Source organism: Eumetopias jubatus, unplaced genomic scaffold (assembly GCF_037043125.1).
Source record: "Eumetopias jubatus isolate StellerSeaLion01/CBP00866 unplaced genomic scaffold, mEumJub1_p1.0 scaffold_14, whole genome shotgun sequence".
In the NCBI taxonomy this organism is placed as follows: domain Eukaryota; kingdom Metazoa; phylum Chordata; class Mammalia; order Carnivora; family Otariidae; genus Eumetopias; species Eumetopias jubatus.
In genome coordinates this window covers 30,285,824-30,303,165 of record NW_028274820.1, presented here as the reverse complement: position 1 = coordinate 30,303,165, position 17,342 = coordinate 30,285,824, and the positions used below count along the sequence as shown (strand labels likewise).

At 35.6% G+C, this 17,342-nt stretch overlaps 1 pseudogene; it reads left to right on the top strand.

Annotated features, from left to right (window-relative positions):
* The first annotated feature begins 16,976 nt into the window (after positions 1–16,976).
* On the top strand, positions 16,977–17,053 carry LOC114222405 (U4 spliceosomal RNA; annotated as a pseudogene).
* The last annotated feature ends 289 nt before the right edge of the window (positions 17,054–17,342 follow it).

Below are 17,342 nucleotides of genomic sequence, written 5' to 3'. Positions count from 1 at the left end.
GTAAGGTTCATCTCTGATTGGTTCTATTCTCATCTCTTCTGTCTAGTCTGACTCTAAATGTTAAAGGTGGATTTTCTGATCATAAATTTGCCTCTCAGGATTTAAGTATTTCAGGTGTTTCCTCTTGTCTTTGGAATAGTTCTCAGTAATCTATGTAAAGTGCTTTCTAACCTAATTTCCAGTTAGTTACCAACAAACCTGGTGTTAAATATACACCAAATCATGTGTAATTTCTTAAATATTTTAAGTTCTCTCATGTCTCTGTACCTTTTGCAGTCAGTTGGCTAATCTAAAAATTACCAATCCAGACTCAGTTATGGGACACCTTTCCCATAAAAACATTTCCTGGTTATCTTATCTCAAGATGACTTTGTGTCTCCTCTTTACTGTCATCGGATTCTATGTGTCTACCTAGTAAGGCAATTTATCACCTGTATCTAAATCATTGATTTGAATTCATGTTATCCTCGGCACTAATGAGCATTTGGTTAAAATCAGAACTTTGTTACAACTCTAAGTGACTGCTCACATTCTCCATTCAACTGGGCTTTGTCTGGTGTAAAAGAATAGTACTCATTCACAGAAATTAAAATGAAAAAGGAGGCTTACTATTATATAGTCCCAGGAATCTTACCTTTTCAAATCCTGGAAAACTTACATCAAATTCCTCACTTCCAAGACCAGAGGAAGTCCAAGATATCCCCCAAGAATTCCTTGTAGGAAATTACCATATTGATGCAAACTTGAAAACCCACCTCTTCTCCACTGCCCCCTCATTGGACACATACACAAATGGATGCATGATCTCTCTCACACAAAACTTCACAAGTCTGTTGGATAGTACTGTTCACCAGGGGAGAGGCTGTATTTCATGCAAAAGAAATTTATAATCTCTGTTTGAAATTTCTATTAAAGCAGTCCCCCCTTATCCTCGGTTTCACTTTTCTGTAGTTTCTGTGGTTTCACATATTTTATTTTTCCTAAAAAAATAATTGATAATTAAATTTTGTCTCCAGATACAGAAAATTCACATCAGAGAAAGAAAGGAGGGGGTTATATACAGGGGGAATATAATATTCTAAAAGGTCATCTTTTTAAGCATATTTTTAGGAGAAAAAGAAAGAAAGAGAAGGAAGGAAGGAAGGAAGGAAGGAAGGAAGGAAGGAAGGAAGGAAGGGAGGAAAGAAAGAAAGAAAGAAAGGAAGGAAGGAAGGAAGGAAGGAAGGAAGGAAGGAAGGAAGGAAGGAAGGAAGGAAGGAAGGAAGGAAGAAAGAAAGAAAGAAAGAAAGAAAGAAAGAAAGAAAGAAAGAAAGAAAGAAAGAAAGAAAGAAAGAAAGAAAGAAAGAAAGAAACTGAGGTAACTGTGGTCCAGAAGCAGATGATCCTCTTTCTGACATGTCATCCGAGAGTCGACAGTGGCCTAACACTACGTCACAGTGCCTACATCATTCACTTCACTTCATCTCATCATGTAGGCATTCCATCATTTCACATCATCACGGGAAGAAGGGTGAGTACAGTAAGGGTAAGATACTTTGAGAGAGAGACCACAGTCACGTAACTGTTATGGTGGCATATAGTTACAACCATCTTATTTTATTTTAGTTATTGTTAATTTCTTTTGTGCCTAATTTATAAATTAAACTTTATCATAGGTTATGTATGTATAGGAGAAAAATTATAGAGGATTTATGGGGTTCTGTACAATCTGCAGTTTCAGGCATCCACTGGGGGTTTTGGAACATATTCCTTTTGGATAAGGGAGGAGCTCCTGTACTGAAAATCTCTTTAAACCTCTCCCCCACCAGGAATATCTTGCTTTGTCCTTTTTGCTTTTCCTGCAGTTTCTGACCTCTTCTTACTAACTCTTGACTCTGCCTTTCTTACTGGGTTTTCTCAGGAGCTCCAAGTTTCTCTTCTTTTAACCAGAACAAGTGAGTTCAATCCAGCTTGTGTTTTTAAACTTGCACCCCCAAACCTAAGAAGCTGTTTTATTTATTTTGCCAACATTAGTTCCTAACTCCTCCATGATATAGAGAGTAGACTTGGGCAAGTTCCTTAAACTCTCTCGGTATTTTGGTTTCCTTATCTGTGTAATAGAGATAATAGTAATAATTACCACATGTGTTTATCTTCCTGATTAAACTACTTAATACATGTAAATGGAAACAATGCTAGCAGTTATACGCTTATTCAGTGTTAATCATTGTAATTGCTGTGGTTGTTTGTACCTCCTTGGAAACCTCTATGGTTATACAGACTTTTTTTCTTGCTATTATTATATCCTTCTCTTTCTCCCTCCCTTTCTCTCCCTAACTGCCTTTCCCTCGCCCTTTTTTGCTGTTAAATAAAACTAGTATGGAATCTCACAGAAAATTATAGCTAGAAAAGCTGGGTCGTATCAGAGCAAGAAAACAGCAAGCGATGCATTTTTTTTTTCTTTCTGCTCTTGTAATGACTTTGACCTCTGCTTCTCTCTCTCTCTCTATCTGGTATGCTTTATTAATCTTTTTGCACATGACACATGACACAAACATAATGCCACTCCAAAATAGTGGTCTAGAATCCCAAATCTGTATATCCCTATCTACTCACTTTAGGTATCTGGGAAAGAAAATCTAATTGGCCCATGTTATGTCAAGGGACCACCCCTACTCCAGTTACCTGTTGTTTTTTTTTTAATTTTTTATTGTTATGTTAATCACCATATATTACATAATTTGTTTTGGTGTAGTGTTCCATGATTCATTGTTTGTTCATAATACCCAGTGCTCCATGCAGAATGTGCCCTCTTTAATACCCATCACCAGGCTAACCCATCCCCCTACCCTCCTCCCCTCTAGAACCCTCAGTTTGTTTTTCAGAGTCCATCATCTCTCCTGGTTCGTCTCCCCCTCTGACTTACTCCCCTTCATTCTTCCTCTCCTGCTATTGAGATGAGTAAGTTCTCTAAACAAAAACAGAACCATTGGCTTCTTTAAAAAACACTCCTTGTACATACTTATGCACCTGGCCTTTAGGAAATGTCTCTTGTTTATCTTGTTGATTGGGAGAATCAGGTATTTGCTTTGTGGTGAATTTCACTCGCTAGCAAATTTTGTTGAAGTAATTCTAGGGTTTATGTTATTAATAAACTTACATATTTCAGTGACTTTAATAAAAAAAATAGATGTGGTTGATGGGGAAGATTGAAAAAGCAATCAAGAATGAAGTAAGTTAATAGAGAATGAGAGGGAAATAAAGGAAAAGATAGAATATTCCAACAGAAGGGGCACCTGGCTGGCTCAGTCAGTTGAGCGTCCAACTCTTGGTTTCACCTCAGGTCTGATCTCAGGGTCACGGAATTGAGCCCCACGTAGGAATTAGCGCTGGACATGGAAACTGCTTAAGATTCTCTCTCTCCATCTCCCTCTGCCCCTGTGTGGGTTTTCTCTCTCTGTCTCTCAAATAACAGTAGTCCCATCAATTGTTCTCAGTTATCCAAAGAATTATGAGAATGAGAATTATAAACATTTATTTTTTTTATATGTAATTAATCTTAAAAGTAATTTTTAGATAGTATTCAAAACATACATATTTCTTTCTCTTAGCCATATCCAAATTTCTAGGAGTGTGTTTCATTTTACCTATTTTTCTAAATATTTTAGAAATTTCATTTTTCTGAGATTTTATAAATTTCATTTTATTTGAAGCGATCGTGCAACATGACCAGTATTAATTTAGAAAAATTCATTTATAAGGTCTTACAACTGAACACAATTTGTTGCAATTCAAGGTACTTAATTTTACAATCCTCTGAATAGTGAGTAGAATAATAACCAGAAGAAATAGGCAGAAGAGAATCTTTAAATATACACGTAAATAATTTTTTAAAATTTTAGTCCCAATTCTTAGTCACGCTTGTTACCTACCAGAAGACAAGCCAGGTCTTAATTATTAGTGTATTGGTAAGAAAAAAAAAAAAAAAAACTAAACTAAATAGCAGCAGTGGAATAGGAAAAAAAGTGATTGGCAGCTTCTAGGGCAACAAAACCTTCACTACAGGAAATGAATGCCATTCCGTTTTGATTTTACAAACAAATAGCTTAATTGAAAAATTCTTAGTGTGTTGGAAAACCTGATCTCCTATTACATATTTCTAGTTCCATATACCATTCCTAAAAGATTTATTGATCCAAACCTGGTTAATAATACTGAAGTTCATCTGCCTTCAGAAATGTTTACAGATTCTCAGGGAAGTGGCTTAAATATTGGTTTTTAAACAAATACTTCTGCTCTTCTACATTTTTCTTTTCCAAAGAGACTCCCTGAAATTTTCCAGGGGAATTATCACTTGTTATGTTGAAAAATATGTGAAAACCAAAGAACTAGTTAACTTGTGTCTAACAAATTTTGGTTAAAATTTATGTTTTACATAAATTATTTAGCATTAACACTGAAACTGTCCATGGACAAGCAAGTGTTGTGATAAGCAAGTTTGCAAAACAAGTCATATTTGTCTTGCAATAGTCAAAATACTCGTTGTTTGTTCTTCCTTCCGTCTGATGTCAGAATCCAAAATTTCCTAGAGTCCACATGAAGGACTTTCTGATAAATGCCCCACAGTTGACACCTCATCTCTAGCATACTCTTCTCATCAAAATACATCCTACCAGTTTCTTGATGCCACTTTCTCTGCACTCTAAGATTATTTTCTTGTTAAAATATTCTGCTTTTACATTTCTAGAAAAAAAAAAGAGATAAAAATACGTTAGCCATAGAGTGGTGTATATTCCAGAATCACCGTTTGGTCACCCAAAAGAAATACAAAGCAATTCCATACTTTGTGTAGGACACTTGAAAGACATGGCAGCAAATCCAGCATCATTTATAGCAATAACTTACTATCTTATTTTTCTCTCCTTTTTCCTCATCCACCTCCAATGGGTGAGGCTTTCTTCTTTGGCCACTCCTCCCCATACATACTGTTATCACCTCCCTGTCACTTCCCTCACTCTTAATATTTAACTGATGGTTCTCCTTTCCTCCCCTATTTTGCTTTTCTCTCTCCCCCATGGATACTTTTTCCTAAAAAACTATTCTCAATCTCTTATCTCAATCAAAATTTCCATTGGCTTACAATTCTATTTAGATGACCATATAATCTTTCTCTCTAGACTGGAGTTTGATACTAAATTCTACACTCTGTATTTTAAGTGCATACTTTGGTTGGCTCTGGCATCTGTCCATAAAGTCTCCAGGCTATATTAGTTAAATTATCATTTTCCAAACACCTGTACTTTGACTTCTCCTCTAATAATGACTCGCTAATTTACCTCCTAATAATGACTTGCTAATTTCTATAGTTATAGCTTACTAAAGCTTACATTTGCTCCATCTCTTCCATTGATATATGTACCAATTTATTAAAGTTTTAATCACTGCCACCTACATGTTTATAGTTCCTTCTTAAATCCTCTGTCAGTTTTCACACTCTTACCACTTCAAGTAAGACTCAGAGTGTCTCAGATAGATATTATTACGCACACAGTATTAGCCCACTGAAAACAGAGAGCGAGAGTGAGAGAATTTGCTCATAATAGCCAATTACATTTGAATAATACCAAAATCTTCAGAATATCATTCACTACTCCCATACCAATAATCTCTGTCAACCTGGCCTATTTATGGTATCAAATTTGTCTTTGCTTATAATATTGATATCATTTAGAATGCTCTCTTTATCTTGGTCTTTTAAAATCCTATACATTAGTTTAAAATGATTTGAATTGGCAATTACATTATGGAACTTTTTTTTTTAAACTCTATCTATTTAGAAAACTTTATCCCAAAAGCATTTTTCAATTTATTTTTTTTACTTTGTGCAATTCATTTAAATTTTATTCCATGACTGCCTGTATGGTTATTAAAGTACTTCTGAAACAAATAATGCAACATATTTTAAGAAAAAAGAAAAAGAAGAAGATAGCAGGAGAGGAAGAATGAAGGGGAGTAAGTCAGAGGGGGAGACGAATCATGAGAGATGATGGACTCTGAAAAACAAACTGAGGGTTCTAGAGGGGAGGAGGGTAGGGGGATGGGTTAGCCTGGTGATGGGTATTAAAGAGGGCACATACTGCATGGAGCACTGGGTGTTATGAACAAACAATGAATCATGGAACACTACATCAAAAACAAATGATGTAATATATGGTGATTAACATAACAATAAAAAATTAAAAAAAATAATAAATAGTGCCATTACCAATGCAAGATCTTACTTGGCTCAGTATATTTTTTCTTATTATTATCTCTAAAGAGGTGAATGGGAGAGAGGGATATGAGGATTGAACTGATGAGAAGTGTCTGATAACTGTATTCCAGTTACCCCAAATTTCAAAATTCTATTTCATATAATGTTAACAGTTTATTTCACATAAATATAGCACCTAAAACACCTCAACTTATTTATTCTAATATTAAGAAACTAAGTATTTAGTTTATGACCTTGGGCAATTTTTCCATATGGATTTTTTATATCATACATCATAAATTTAATAGGAAACAGTACATAAAACCTACAAAATATTTTCCCAGGTAACATTTTAGCTGAAAACATCATATCTTGCTATTGTGCTTTTAGTCTCCAAGAAGCCATAGCTGTAAAATGAGAAAGGAACAATGCTTATTTTGTTGCTTGGTAAGATCAAAATACTGTGAGTTTATGTATACTAATTCATTGATTTTGCACAGTTGGAATGTAGTTATCTTCAATTTTATGCTAGAAGAACTTGAGTGTGAGAGAGATTAAGTAACTTATTCAATATTACATAGCTTCTAAGAATCCCAAGTGACATCTCTAAGTCTATGATTTTTCACTCTACTGTTGTCTTATCTAGACAAGGGCACTACACATTTTGAAGGTGAATACCTAGTAACAGAATGCAAAGGCTTTTGTTGTTTTAGGTTGTTATTGCTACTGTCTTATACTATAATTATATAAAATTAATTATGGGATTTGGGTAGTTAAAATATCAAGATTTCCATTCATTTACATAATGGATAGCTACTTTGTAGATACTTCCATGTTAGTGGATATGAACTTCTGTTCATTTTTCACTTGATGCTACTGTGGTCAGAAAACACACTCTGTATGACTTTAGTTCTTTAAATGATTGAGATGTGTCTTATGGTCCAGGATATAGTCTGTATTGGGTCAGTTAGATGCTGTTGAATAGTGGTATTGCTGAGTTCTCCTATATCCCTGATGATCTTTTTAGTTGTTCTATTGATTATTGAGGGAAGGGTGTTGAATCCTCAAACTCTATTTGTGGATTTCTCTATTTCTCCTCTCAGTTCTATCAGTTTTGCCTCACGTATTTTGGACCTTTATGTTTGATGCATACATGTTTATGATTACTATGACTTCTCTATGGATTGCTCTTTTATCATTATGTAATGTCTCTCGTCATCTCTGGTAAATTTCTTCACTCTTAAGTCTCATTCATCAGATATTAATATGCTGCTTTTACTGTTCTTAAAACTGTACAATGTCAGAGAAGGACAAATACCATATGATTTCACTCATATGTGAAATTTGAGAAACAAAACAGATGACATAGGGGAAGGAAAGGAAAAATAAAATAAGATGAAAACAGAGAGGGAGGCAAACATAAAAGACTCTTCACTATAGAAAACAAACTGAGGGTTGTTCGAGGGGAGGTGGGTGGGAGGATGAGGTGACTGGGTGATGGGCATTAAGGAGGGCACTTGATGTAATGAGCACTGGGTGTTATATGCAACTGATGAGTCACTAAATTCTACCCCTGAAACTAATAATACATTATATGTTAACTAAACTGAATTTAAATAAAATTTTTTTAAAAAAGAAGAAAAAAACTGTACAGTGCAATTGTTTTTCTTATAGAGTATATAACTATCACCATAATCAATTATTAATAATGTATTATATGTAACAATTATTATATTACTATAAATATTAAAATGGAATAGATGCTATACTGATTATAGTAATAAATCATCAACCTCCTCCTCCTCCTCCTCCTCCTCCTCCTTCTTCTTCTTCTTCTTCTTCTTCTTCTTCTTCTTCTTCTTCTTCTTCTTCTTCTTCTTTTCCTTTTTGTAATTAGGGTGGCACCTCTGTATTTCTATCAGTATTCCTCAGCTGGGTGTGGATGACTCATTAGTCTTCTTTGCTGCTGCATACTGTGCTGCTGTCGCCAGAAAATATACTCTCCATGGAGACCAGTGGTCTAATGTCTAATTTTAAGAGGATAAGGGAATGAATACCATATCTTGCTCCTCCCAAAACATCAGCCAAAGGGACTCAGTTACTACAATGAAGAACTTCTCAGTCAATATGCTTGAGCCTTGTTATGGGCCACATTGTATCAACATGTGAAGGGACTGATACTTCTGCAAGGGGGTTGAGAGTCCCAAGGATAGGCTGCTATAGATCTCTTAAAAGCAAACCTGGATCCCTCCAAGATGGACTGGGAAGCCTTGGAAGGAGATGGTTGATTATGAGTCAAGACCTGGAGACTCCCTGCCCCCTTTCCCTGTAGCCACCCAAAGAGTCATGCTAAGAGTTATTGAAGAAGATAAGAAGTGAGAATAGTGACTAGAATCCCGAAACAGGAAAGGAAAAAGGGAGGTTGTTAGGAAAAGACTGCCAGCCTGGAGGGAGAGGCAGAGTCATGTCAGAAGAAAATTCAGATCTGTGTTAGACAGTGGTTTCAATCTGAGCATCTCTGGGTTGTGGGCCTGGTGCTCTTCCACTGCCCCACACTGTTACTTATGGCTCTGTTTCAACAAAAGCCTAATCCTTAGGGTTATAGGGAAAAACACCCATAGTGCCCTCATGGCACAGCAAAGGGGCTAATTCAAACCCAACTTAAGCCGGGTTTGGAGGCCATAAAACATACATTTGTCCCTAACCCTGACAATATTGATTTGAAAACTCTGGGGGGAAAATTTATCAATACGATCAATGTAAAAAGAGCCATCGCCCCTCTTCAAGTATAACCAGTGTGCTGCGCCCCCCCCCCCCGCCCCCAGGAATTAAAGAAACCTGGTTACAGAGGGAGGACATTAACAACAACAACAACAACAACAACAAACCACTATCTGTATATGTGTGTATATATATAACTCATCCCAGTATTCAACAAAACCACAAAAGCATGACCCACATCACTCAAGTGGGCATCCACTTGGGAAGGATACCCTAATTCTACAGTCGAGATGATATCCCCCACCCCTGGTCCAGGAGCTCACTACAGGAGAGGAATTCACGCTGGACAGTGAGACCACTGCCGTAGCAATGCTCAAACGCGGCCTCTCCTAAGACTCTGAAATTTTGGACATCGGACATTTGTTTTTCTTCCTTTGGTGTTAGGGATTCTATCATATTTCCTTAGCTCACTGTTTCCTTAGCCATGATAGCTGTTCTCTGTCAAAACATACTACCCTACACTCCCATGTCTGAAAGAAAATCTTATAGAGGTTACTTCTATTTGTGCCATTCTAAAAATGGAGATTACTGCTTTCCTCAGGAGCAAACTGCCTCATATGGGTCCAGGCCTTGACTCTGTGGGAGAGGACCTTTCACTTCCCAGAGTCTTCTTCTTCTTCTTCTTTTTTTTAAAGATTTTATTTGTTTGACAGAGAGAGACACAGTGAGAGAGGGAACACAAGCAGGGGGAGAGGAGAGGGAGAAGCAGACTCCCTGCTGAGCAGAGAGCCCGATGCAGGTCTCAGTCCCAGGACCCTGGGATCATGACCTGAGCCAAAGGCAGACGCTTAGCGACTGACCCACCCAGGAGCCCCTTCCCAGAGTCTTCTTTCTCTCCCCACCTCAGCTTTTCACCACAGCTTCTGGCACTGCATCTCTGACCATGACCACCACAACTGTCCCTTTCCCCTTGGCTACACCCAAATTTTACATAGACTTTACTAAACTATCAGTTCATACTCTTCAAAAATCTAACTGCTGGACCTGACTCTCTGCCTCAAAGAATACACCAAGATATTGTCACCATGGGAACATAACGTTTTGTAATGCCACCAAGACATTGTTAGAAACCTCAGACATTTCAGATCTGGTTTTCTTGGCTAATGCCATATAAATGGGGAACTTGGTTATGGGCTGAACTATAAGGATTCCTTATGCTTCTGCTTACTGTCTTCCTTTTCACTCTTATAATAAAATATTTTCTAGAAAGATAAGGGCAACTTATGCCCTACTTTCTGGAATCTCTTTTACTATTTGAGCCCCTCGAACAACCCAATAATTGCACTCAGAACTGATGTCAAGACATCAAAGAGTCAGTTGAAATATTGTTTTATTTTGTTTTGTTTTTGAGAACTTGGCGAGGGCCAGGTCAGTTCTTCCTCTTGAGCAACTGATTATGTCCACATCACTAACTCTTCAGTTATTGGGCTCTCATAATTTCAGTCCACCGTGCACCCACCCTAAATGCCCAGGACTTGGGTACCGTAGCTATGTACAGATCCTATTCCCCAGAACTTGTGAAATTATTCAAATTAGATAATCCACAGAGAGCTCACAAAACATACCTAACTCCATCCCATTTACCATATATAAGCTGCCCTCTACAACTTCAGCGTGCTGCTACAATGACTCCAGGTCCAACCCCCCTGTGTGGCAGCTTTCTCTTGTTTAGAAATATAAGTACCAGACAGTTCTGCTTTCATCAGTGTTATGTACTGCTATCAAAAAAGTCCTTAAATCTTGTAAAACAGTTGTATATACCTCAAGTCTGATATACTATGCTCTTAATTTTGACTCTTTTATTAAAATCATAAAAATAATAAAAGGTAACCTTCTGTGAACATTAGAAAATTCCTTCTTTTATTTACCAGTCATTATTCTTGTCACATAAATTACATGTTTAGGGACACCTGGGTGGTTCAGTCGGTTAAACGTCTGCCTTCGGCTCAGGTCATGATCCCAGGATCCTGGGTTCAAGTCTAGCATGAGGCTCCTTGCTCACTGGCGAGCCTGCCTCTCCCTCTGCCTGCCGCTCCCCCTGCTTATAATCTCTCTCTGACAAATAAATAAATAAAATCTTTAAAAAAAATTACATGTTTAGATTTCTTCATATTTTTGCACATTTACTGCACAAAGTATCAAAGGTATCTGCATTAATATAACAATTAGAACATAGAAAGGGAAATTATGTTTCAGAAATGGAATGTTTCAGATCGTATTTTTCTTTTTCTATGATCTTTCCACTCTAACCATTAAACTATTATATATAGCCTAAAAATCATTATCTGTCTGAAGTTGCCACCTAATTAACAATATTACTTTAATTATGAAAGATTATGGAAGTCCACAGATTAAAAGTTAACTCACAAATTTTAGTAAGGGAAATAAATTTGGCATTGAAATTTTTCTTAATTGTTTACAAATTAAACAAAATAGTTAACAAAAAATACTCTATCTGTATGTATAGTATATAGTTCCATATGAGAACTAGTAGAATGAGCAAGAGAGAAAGAATATATAAAACTAAAAAATATGAAACTACAGAATTATATTATCATTGATTTCACTGTCTAATCAAATAAATTAAACTTTCTACATTTTTTTAAGTTGACACTTAAAATAGGGTGTGCTTCCATTTTTAGAGAGGCAGAGAGATGAGAGAAAACAGCTTAAACCCAGGGAGAAAGTCTCACCCTGTAAATATACACCACAAAACCACTGCAAAGCCCTGAAAATTATAGAGCTTTGGAGGGGCCCAATATTCTGTGTAGTGGGGTTTTAATAGACACCAGTGAGGCATTCTGGCAGAATGACAATTCCATCGGAATAGTGGCTAAAAAGCCCTCCACTTCCAGTAACATTTTATTTGTAAACTCCTGTCTTTTGGAGTTAAGCAGATGCCGTTTTGTTTAAATTTGACAAAAACAAGCCAAAATTGAAATAGAGAGATGTAGATTTTAACATGTACTATGTTACTTTCTTACAGGAAACTAAAAAAAAAAAAAAAAAAAATCTGATCATTACAGAATATGTTTAAAAATAAAGTTGGATACTTTAGAGGGAAAATTTAAAAGAAGTAAACAGAAAGAAAGTATCAACTATTGCATCTGTATGTTGATTTAAAGTGTTCTAGTTATGTGCAAAACAGTTTCCTTCATGTCAATACAATTTATTCTGTTACATCAGTATCTTATTAATTTTTCTCTTGAAATATCTCTTTTCCTTCATTTGCTACATATGCCAGATATTTTAAGTAATATGTACATTTGGGTAAATGAATCTTATTTATATAAAAGTGGTCTAGACCAGAAGAAGCAAGCAAACTACAGCCCTCATGCCAAATCTAACCTGCTGTTTTTATAAATAAAGTTTTATTGGAACATAGTCATCCCCATTCATTTATGAAATGTCTATAGCTGCTTTCCCATTGTAACAGCCGAGCTGTGTAGTTGTAGCAGAGACTGGACAGCAAAGACTAAAATATTTATCTCTGATCCATTACAGAAAAAGTTTGCCAATCCCTGCTCTAGACCAAGTCTGTTCAATAGAATGTTCTGTGATGATAGAAATTTTATATCTGCGCTAATCAAAAAGATAGCTACTAGCCACATTTAGTTATTGAGCAAATATGGCTACAGTGATTTAGGAGTTTAATGTTTTTGATATATTTCTAATGCCCACATTTTATTTTGGCAAATCAACCCTAGTGACTCTGAGAAGTTTCTACCAGTATAAATCTGTGCATATAAAAAACTTTTAGCACTAATACTGAAATGATTATTGGTGCTGCGATGGAAAGCATGTAGTAATTATAACTCTGCTTGTTAATATTAGATTTATCTAGTGAATTTTCTTTATTTCTTTTTCTGAAGACTAATTTATACCTTTCTCTTTCCTCAAACCTCCAAATTGCTGTTCCTTCCTTCACCATATCTCAATTTCAGATCTCACCTTTTAATTCATTGAAAAATAAAATAAAAGGATGGAAGCATCACTATCTTCCACTCTCAAATCTGCAAAACAAGTCTTCCCTCTGCACTCAAATTTTTATATTCCTTCTTGTTACACTCTATATCAGTTCATATAGTTTGTTCATTCATTTTAATCTCTCCAGAACACTCTTATAACAATAACACAGTTTATCTGTTTTACTACTAATATGCATTTTGAATTTTTTTTATACTAAGCTATGTACATCTAGGTAAGCTGACAAGAGTTTTTCTAAGATACATTCCTAGAAGTGAGATTTCTGTATTGTAGGATTTAGACCCTTTTAAGTTTGCTTGATATTGCCAAAGTGGTCTCCAGAATGACTGTGCCTATTTACATTTCTCCTACCAGTGAATGAGAGTTATTCCCAAACCCTTGCAAAACTTGATATTGTGGCATTTTTAAACAAATTTCAAGGTATAAAATGCTACCTTAGTGTTATCATTTACATTTAAAAAAATTATTAGTAAAAGCAAATGTCTTCCCATCTGTACAGCACTAGTTCTTTCAGCATATCGCATTGCTACATTAAGAATATCTATATGCTTATTGATAACATTTATTCTCTTTCCAATAGTGCCTTATTACAAACACTGCTCTAGTGAAAGTACAGGAATGTCTTACTATCTGTACTTTCACTATCCAAGTATTTGCTATAACTTAGAAACTTTCTATTCCAAAGTCATTATTTTTTTTTTAAAGGGGGGCATGCAGAGGGAGAGGGAGAGAGAAATCTCAAGTGGACTCCCCACTGTGCACAGAGCTTTACACAGGCTCAATCTCACCACAGCGAGATCATGACCTGAGCGGAAATCAAGAGTCAGACACTCAACCAACTAAGCCACCCAGGTGTCTCTCTTCCAAAGTCATTATTGAATCAAGAACCTGCACCTTAGTCTGGGATATAGAATGCACTGCAAACATACCCCGGTTGTTTATTAGATGGGATCCAGGTTATGCCTTATGAGTGTTGTTTGAACATATCATGAATCAACACTCATCTTGTCATCACTTTTTTAGAGCGTGTAGCCTTCCCTAGGCCCTAGCGTGAACCTTCCAGTTTCCTGAACTACTTGACACCTTCTCTTCTCTCTTCAAATTGTCAATAACTTTGTCCAGCCTGTAGTCTCAGTAATGACCTCCTTTATAATACCACTGAGAAAAAAGAAGGAAATCTCCAAAATCACTTGCATGTGTACTTATATATTAGGTCTTTTTTTTTCCTGTTCTTATGTACGAAACATCACTGCTGATATTGAAGATCAGTCCCTCCACAGCTTTGTTAGATCTTGTCATTAAACTCCTCAGAGCTTTGTTTCCAAAATCTCCATTTTGTTTCTACTACATAATCAAATTTTCACTCTTTCCTAGATTATTTCCATCAGCATATAGCCATATTCTAAAAAGCTTTCCTGGAACCCACATTCTTCAGTTACCACCCTATTATTGTACTTCTCTATAGCAACACTCTTGGAAGACATTTTCAATTCTCTTTGTCTATTTCCTCGGCTTTCATTCTTTTTTATCTTAATAACTGCATTAATAATCACCAAATTTCCAAGCCATCAGTCCTCATCTTACTTAACTTCTCAGTAGCTATTAATTTCCTTGCATCACCTTGAAATTCTTTCTCCAGTTGGCCCCTAAATTGTATTCCTACTTCATTAGCTACTTTTTCATGATCTTTGTAGCTGACTTCTCCTCTCTGGTATTTCTAAACTATCAGGTGCCTCAGAGCTTACCCTTGGCCCTTCCTTCTGTAATTTCACACACTCCCTACAAAACTTTATCCAGTCTTATGACTTTTAGATACCATCTATCTATTTTTGACTTCCAAATGTGTATCTCCAGGCCTAACTACTTTCTTGATTATGATGACCACTAAATAACATATTGAATTATTAAATTATTATATTGTGCACCTGAACCTAACGTAACACTGTATGTTAGTTATACTTGAATTAAAAAAAAAAAAGTAGAATTTTTTCCCCACATATCACCCCAGTCTGCTTTTTCTCCCCATCTCAGGGGAAGGCATCACCTTTCTCTTGTTGTGTTAGATCAAAGGCCTAGAAGTCATAATTAATTTCTCTTTTCTTCATATCCTATATGCCAACAACAGTTTTTAAAACTATTTAATATGTACAGCGAGATACACACTTTGTCTATCTGCAAAAGCAAGAACAGTGGTTTACAGTATAGGTGCTCATCAAATATCTGTTGATTAATGAATGAAGGCAGCAATAAAATTGTTTTTATGTGAAATATGCAAATCTTTTCTTAAACCATAGTTAGCTTTCAGAACCAAAGGAATGAGGTGTAGCATTGCTTTTATATGCTTATGTAAAAAATGCTCTAGAGATAGTCAATCGAGATTGTGATTATTTATGTTTTAAATTGATATTCCACTGGCATAATGGTTACGTTCTCTACTTCTTCAGGTGTGTTGTTTTTGGCTTTCCTTCTTGGGTGGATTTCCTGATATTGTATGCTATTTCCACATCTTTCAATCTAAATATATAATTTAAGAAAAATTAGCCATTTGTGGAGAAAAGATAGTCCCTGGTGACGTTCCTGGGTATCTAGCAAAAGAAAAAGGCACACACAATTATCCAAGATGGATTTATAGTACTTCTGACAGCACAGGTTAAACAAATAGTTAACAAATTCAAAACAGAGCAATTCCAATTCTTCATTAGAACTCTTGAGTTCTGGTGATGAAACATACAGTAGTAGTTAATTATTCTGATTTAGACTATGAACTACTCTAAGCAGTCGTAGGAAGGGAAGGACACTCTACATTGTTATATGAATAAAAAACATACTTTGATGGGTCACAAAATCTTTCAAATATTGAAGTTTGAGCCTTTTAGCTAATCTACACTTGAATAGTGTAGTGAGTGTCTGTTATTTTTATCTTGCTGGCATCCTTTTCTTTGCTGCTTTTCCTTTGAGAAGGACAGCTCCTTCTTTCTCTGGGTGGAATCTATAATTACCTGGCTTCACTTCCTCAATTTCATTGTACATATGAAAGAAAAAGATCTAATTTCCTTTTTAAATATTGATATAAATCTTGGGAATGGGATGCTATGCACTTTCCTCTGGCATTGCTGAGTGTAAGTATAATCCAAACTATATCTGATGATGGCAAGGAGACAAACTACTTGAGCATGAAACCATCAGAGAGTAAAATTGAACATAGAGAGGGTACAAAAAAGAGGCATATTTTACAATATTTGATTACATTATTTGTATTCCTGGATCTAGCCATGGCTAAATGATCCCTGAATTTTTATGTTTCTGAGCCAGTATATTCTAGTACTTACTGATTTTTTTGTCACTTGTAACCAAAGTGTCCTTACAAGCACAAGTAAAGATAAGGTTTCTATGTAAATATTTATGTAATTTTTTAATAATTTGTAATTAAAATGTATTAAAGTCATTTTCAAAGTACTCAATATCACTAGAAACAGAAAATATAAGCATTTAGAACATTTGAGTTTTATTTGAAATGGCAACATAGCAAAGTTTTTCCAAAAAATCAACTAATAATTCACAGTCTAAATGTAATTCTCGCATTGCGGATGTACTAAGAAGGGCAGGATTATATTAAGTGATTGGATTGTTAAATGCATGTGATTTTCTTTATTCTGTCACTGTTACTTCTTAGGCTTCTTTCTGCATCCCTTTCTCTTAATTGCTTTTATTACCCTTTAAACTGCGTGTTATTTCATCCACCTATATGATTTCACCCCTGACCAATATGCTGACTTCCAAATTTGTATCTTCTCCCTGATTTTCAAGTTTCTATATTCAACTGTTGCTGGATATTCTTTCTTACAAAAAAAAAAAAGAGAGTATAATTTATTTCTGTTATTTCTTAGTCTCATGTGAAACCATTATTAAAATTACCGGGTAAATATCGAGATAGGAAATATGAGGAAGTAACAGCTTTAAAATCTGTTAGTGTACAAGCTTTGCGCAGTGGCAATATCATAGCCAATGAGGTTTATCTGAGGCACAATTATTGCTAATTAAAATCTGTTAGTGTACAAAATGATATAGCTAAATAGCAAGTCAGAAGAGGCTGGGCATGTACATTAACTCCTTCTCCCCTGGGTCCCTTGCTGATCTACTTATTCTGGATAATTAAATCTAACATTAATGGAACAGGTGTTGGGTGGCATGCCCAACTCATTTCCCACCTTCTCTTCTCAATGCTTTTCTAGTCCTGTAGGGGCCATTTAAATTAACAGCCACCATATTCAAATTCTGGGAGTGGTTATTGATTTCTCCCTTTCCCCAAGTCCTGAGAGCTAATCAAAGAATTTCCCATTTC